The sequence below is a fragment of the Prionailurus bengalensis genome, chromosome A2 (genome assembly GCF_016509475.1).
Source record: "Prionailurus bengalensis isolate Pbe53 chromosome A2, Fcat_Pben_1.1_paternal_pri, whole genome shotgun sequence".
NCBI lineage: Eukaryota > Metazoa > Chordata > Mammalia > Carnivora > Felidae > Prionailurus > Prionailurus bengalensis.
Window position 1 is genome coordinate 45,855,976 of NC_057348.1, and position 5,989 is coordinate 45,861,964.

A 5,989-nucleotide genomic window follows, 5' to 3' on the forward strand; every position below is an offset into this window, starting at 1 on the left:
GCCTCGTTCCTTGTTATTTCATATTGAACCAAATCACTAAAATATATGTCAGCACTTATAGACCTAAAGAAATATGAACAACCTTCCTAGATATAGGGAAAAGAAATTTATAGTGCTACAGGGGCGCCTGGGTGGCTTAGTCCATTAAGCACCTGACTCCTGATTTCAGCTTAGGTCACCATCTCACGGTTCACGGTTGACTCTGCTGACAGTGCAGAGCCTGCTTGGGATTCGCTCTCTCACTCTCTCACTCTCTCAAAATAAATAAATAAACTTAAGGAGGAAAAAAGTGCCAAAGACTTCTTGCTTTCCTTTTTGAACACATGAGCTCTAGGCATATAAAAAAAGTAATACCTGGCCTAGATTGGTGTCTATGCTAGCTTAGTTACCAACTAATTTTGTTTAGCTTTGAATTAAACATTATTGTTTTGAATTTATCACTACAATATTAAATAAAGTAGACTTCCAAAGACACATAATTTAAAATGTTACAAGAATGGGAAGAATTGTTTTTTCATTTGTGAGTTATTTTTAATAAACAAGTGATTATTATGAGATCATGAGCTTATCTACCTCCATTACTATTTCACTTTAGCCAAATCATTTATTCCTTGGTCAGTTTCATCTACAAAACACAGAAATTAGATAAGGTCCTTATTTAGTCTTAGCATTTATTTTTTATTTTTTAAATGTTTTATGTTTATTATTTTTGAGCGCATGCGAGAGAGAAAGAGCACACACTAGCAGGGGAGGGGCAGAGAGAGAGGGAGACACAGAATCCAAAGACAGGCTCCAGGCTCTGAGGTAGCTGTCAGCACAGAGCCTGATGTGGGGCTTGAACTCACAGTGAGATCATGACCTGAGCCAAATTCAGACACTTAACCAACTGAACCACCCAGGAGCCCCCTTAGCATTCCAAATATAAACCAAATGTTGATGAAAGTAAAGCTCCTACTTCAGTGATTGAATTATCTTTGCTAATATTAACTCTTGCATAGAATACACAGAAAGACTTTGTCCATTAATTGTCCTCAAATATGTATCATTTCAAACCTTGAAGTCACAATTACTAATTTATGATGCCAACTTAGTGATACTAATTTTGGAAGTGTCTCTTCTTTATTTTAATATTTAATATTATTAATTAATGTTAAAATTATCAAGTGGTTGTTTTACAGCTAGTACATATAATTGTGCTAAAACTCTTTAGGATTCTAACTCTGCCTTAGAACCTCTTTTTCCATTGTGTTTTCAGAGAGAGACAACACAAATAATATTCCCAGAGGAATGCTAGGTTTCTCATACATCCCTATAATATTGATAAGAAATTCACAGTATACTTGATAAGAAACAGAATGAGAGGAAGAAAAAAAAAATCAATGACGCAATCAGAAAATACCACTCTTCTAGGAAATGCTATGTTATTTTCAAACATGTCACCAATCTGTACAAATTATTGTCAGGAGACGGTCTCTCTCTATAACAAGTGGCAACATTAAAAGACCCTGTTACTATTCAAATTTGGATCTTACCAAGGCAAGAGAATTCAAGGTGGGAGTTATATGAAGGACAACTGTCAAAAGTAAACAAAATGTCTCAGAAGAGGCTCTGATCCCTTGTAAACACACAGAATGATAGATTCATTACTCAGTTTTCTCTCTAGTTAGAATGTCTATGTTAATGTTGGTGCACCCAGCTCCCCAAAGGTATAGAGAACAACATTAGATAATTAAGCAAAAGCACTATGTTAAAGAAACTGAAGTAATATGAATGCTAACACTTTCCAGCCCAAAATATTTCTGGTGTTCATAGTAGAATGACTTAAAAAATTCTGAGAGTATAAAATATTTAGGGTTGAAAATATCTTTTCAGCAAATACCCGGGTAAGTAAAGTGCCTCATCCAAGTTCACATAGCCAGATAGTGGAAAAAAAACAGGAGAAGAACCTGTTACTAATAATAGGAAATGCTCAGTAGTTTTGACCTCCAAGTGGTCAGTAGGCAATAGATAAATAGACAAAAGAGAGACACATCTATTACTGAAGATACTTTCTTTGTATTATTGCATATAGGCAGGCAAGGTCACATAACAAACCCTATCTAAAGGGGTAACACATAAAAAGGTATATACATATAAAAAGCTATAAAAGGGTATGTGTGTTTATACATATACATAGAAATACATATATGTGTATATATACCTTGTATATTATATATATATCTTATTTATATATATATACACCTTTATATATACCTTATATATATATACATACCAATTTATGTCTATCTATATATTTATATGCATCTATATATAAAGATATATGTGTGTGTGTACATACATATAAGGATATATGTAAACTACATTTCATAAAAAGCACAGTAAGGTCTATTACCAAGAGAGGCAAAAGAGGTAAGCTTTTGATATCTCTTCAGAGATCTAAGGATCTTATCTTACAGAAGATTGACACTGTTATAGCACTATTTGGTTAGCACTGGAAAATGTTCCGAGATGAATCCAGGCAGTTCTCACTTCTCTAGGTCAAAGATATCATTGAGACTCCTTAAATGGCTTTCACAATATTTAAAAGACATAAAGTAGGTAACCCCCAAATTATATAAATTCTGCATAGCAAAGAGTAGTGCAATGAAGAATACCAGCTCTAACTAAATTATTAAATCCACATCATAAAAGGAGACTATAAAAGTGATCTAAAACAGAAAGATGTGTAGGAAATCATGCTAATGATTTAAAAAATAATTAAGATATAACCAAGATGTAAAAGCATATTAAGGAGAATGGAGAGGAATGAAAAGCACACCCAAGTAGGCTTGGAAAGTCTGCTGGTCCAGACGTCTGTGTCTTAAACCAGTTGCCTATTAAAAATCTTCCCTATTATTTTTGAATATTTTCTTTTAAACCTGCTAAGCAGAATTCATTTTCTCACTCTTAACCTAGTGCTCTTTATGCTTTATCTTGCCACTCTTTTCCTTTCATCCAATAAAGATTAATATTAATCAGAGCTAAATTGTTCTGCTATTTAAAACTTAAAAATGCAAATAATTCAGTGGAAAATAGGTAAGTAATTAAAGATATTTTTTTTGAATTTTCAGGATAACTGCCTCAATAATCCCCTCCGTAAAAATACATAGGCTTCATCTTAGTAAAAATATATCTTATTATCCATAAAAATACATAGGCTTCTTCTTAGTAAAACTGTATGTTATTATTAAATCACTTACTATAAGCCACAGTATAGTTGTCCAACCTAAACCCTACAGCTTTTTTGGTAAAAGGTGCAACCATAACCATACTAGCTTAAGCAAAAGAAGGTAAAAGAGTGGCTCAAGTAGCTAGGCAAGTCAGGGCCTATCTAGCTATAGGCATAGCTAGATCCAGAGGATACAAAAGATAATCAGAACACTCTCTTTTTCCAGTTTAGGGCTCTGCTACCACAGTATTCTCAGAGAAGCTCTAACTATATTGTGGCAAATACGAACAACAGAAGCTTCTCACTTACATTCTTTCAGCTTAGCAACCCTAGTGGAAAGAAAGTACCTCTTTCCAGAATTTCCAGCAAAATACACCAGGACTGATGCTCTCTCAAGACCTGGTTTGGATCATACACCCATTCTTTCTTTAATGTGTATTTGTTTTTGAGAGAGATAGAGTGAGAGAGACAGAGCATGAGCCGGGGAGGGGCAGAGAGACAGGGAGACACAGAATCTGAAGCAGGCTCCAAGCTCTAAGCTGTCAGCACAGAGCCCAATACTGGGGCTCAAACCCATGAACCATGAGATTATGACCTGAGCTGAAGTCAGACACTTAATCAACTGAGCCACCCAGGTGCCCCTGATCATATACCTATCCTTGACATAGCATATCAGTTTTATCCTTGGTCCAACTTGAGTTTTCATGCTTTCTCAGGTCAGAAGCTAGACTCCAGCCCACTCAAACTATAGAGACTGAATGGGAGGGAGGAATAATTTCCTCCTGTAAAAAAAAAAAAAAATCTGATTCTCTTACCCAAAGAGAGAACAGATGCTGGTCACAGAGGAAAGAAACATAAATGTCATTTCCCAGGATATATACTCTAGAAAAAAAACATAAGTACCTCATGAAAACACATGATACCATGAAATATTCCCAAAGATAATATTTTAAGATGTATACTTTGAACTATGGATGATCATTATTGTGACTGTTAACACATTACAGATGAAGATGTCATCTTTTGAAAGACAATGAACTTGATATGCCAATTGGTAAATAATAAAATGTTGCTGACTTTACAGCCAAGGAACTAGAGAATCAGAAAAATTTCAAATATTACTTCATAAGACTATACAACTTTCTAAAATATTTATTTATTTATTTATTTATTTATTTATTTATTTATTTATTTAGAGAGCATGCGCACAAGCAGGGAGGGGCAGAGAAAATCCCAAGAAGGCTATATGCTGTCAGCACAGAGCCTAATGCAGGGCTCAACTCCATGAATTGTGATATCATGACCTGAGCCAAAATCAAGAGTCAGACCCTCAACCAACTGAGCCACCAGGCACCCCTATAACTTTTTAATTAAAAAATTATTCACAGTTAATCATTTATGCAGTCAGCCATTTTTGAAAAATGAACTGGCTTATATGGTTTCAGTGTTGCACTTCAGTGACATCTATACTTTTTTTTTTAATGACTATTTACAGAGATCTTGAACTTCTTGTAAAATCTGCTACCTTAGTAATCTCAACAAATAATTAGCTCCTCAGGGAAAAATCCAACCCTTCATAACTTCCAGTTGAAACATAAAATAGCCTTTAGCTCTTCTTCCTAAATTATGATACATTTAGTACTTATACATTGCTGCCTACTACATCTGTAAGGAAAACCAATTTTTTTTTTCTGAGAAATGCTTCCAGACATTCTATCTCATCTTCAAAATATTTAAAGATGAAAATCAATTTAATTTTAAATAATCTATTAACCGGTTTAGGAAAATTAAAATACCACAGAGTTTATAGCCTTGCAAATTATTTTAAAAATGAAAAGCCAACTCTGTTCTTACTCTTCCATTTCACAATCCCTTGTGGCTAGAAATAGACAACAAATTATATGCAATGAACATTATTTCTGTTTACTTGAGGAAAATGACTATTTTCAAGCTAAGAGTATTAAATGTATCTCTAAATAGTTCAAAACTAATAACATGAAGCACAAACACTGAATTCTAATGTAAATATGTTTCATCATTTATTTATATTGTGTTTTATCCTAAAAGTCTTTTAAAGCAACTTAAAAGATGCAAAAGTAGAACAAAATAAACAAAAGTAAAGAAAAAGGAAAATAGATGTATGAAAGCAAGTTGAAGCCAAGAATAAAGTTTTTACTCAATCCATATATACCATGACTTTCACTTGCAAACTGTGGATATTAATCTAGGTACTTTGGTTTCTAAAACCACTAAAAAGAACAACTCTAGTTTATCCTGATACAAAATAAAATACTGGTCAGCAAGCTATAGATGAAAAGTACATGTATGCAAACATTAAAATCTGGCAAACTGAGTACATATTTGTACTCAGTATAATACATAAATACATAAACTTAAAACACATAAATAAACTTAAAAACAAAAGTTAATGCTTTTCTATAGATCAGCAGTAGCAATAAACAAGTAGAATGTGAAATTAAGAATACAATACCATTTACATTAGCACCCAAAAAATGAAAAACTCAGGTTTGAATTGAACAAAATACGTACAAGATCTATATGGTAAAGAAAATGAAACTTTGAAACAAAGATATCAAAGAAAAAGGAAAGAAATGGAGAGATGGTGTATGTTCATACAAAGAAAGACAATATTGTCAAGATGTCAGTTCTTTCCAAGTTAATCTATAGATTCATTGTGCCCCAAGCAAAATCTTAGTAAGTTATTTTGTGGATCCGGGAAAAGTCATTCTAAAGTTTACATGGAGAGGCAAAAGACACAGG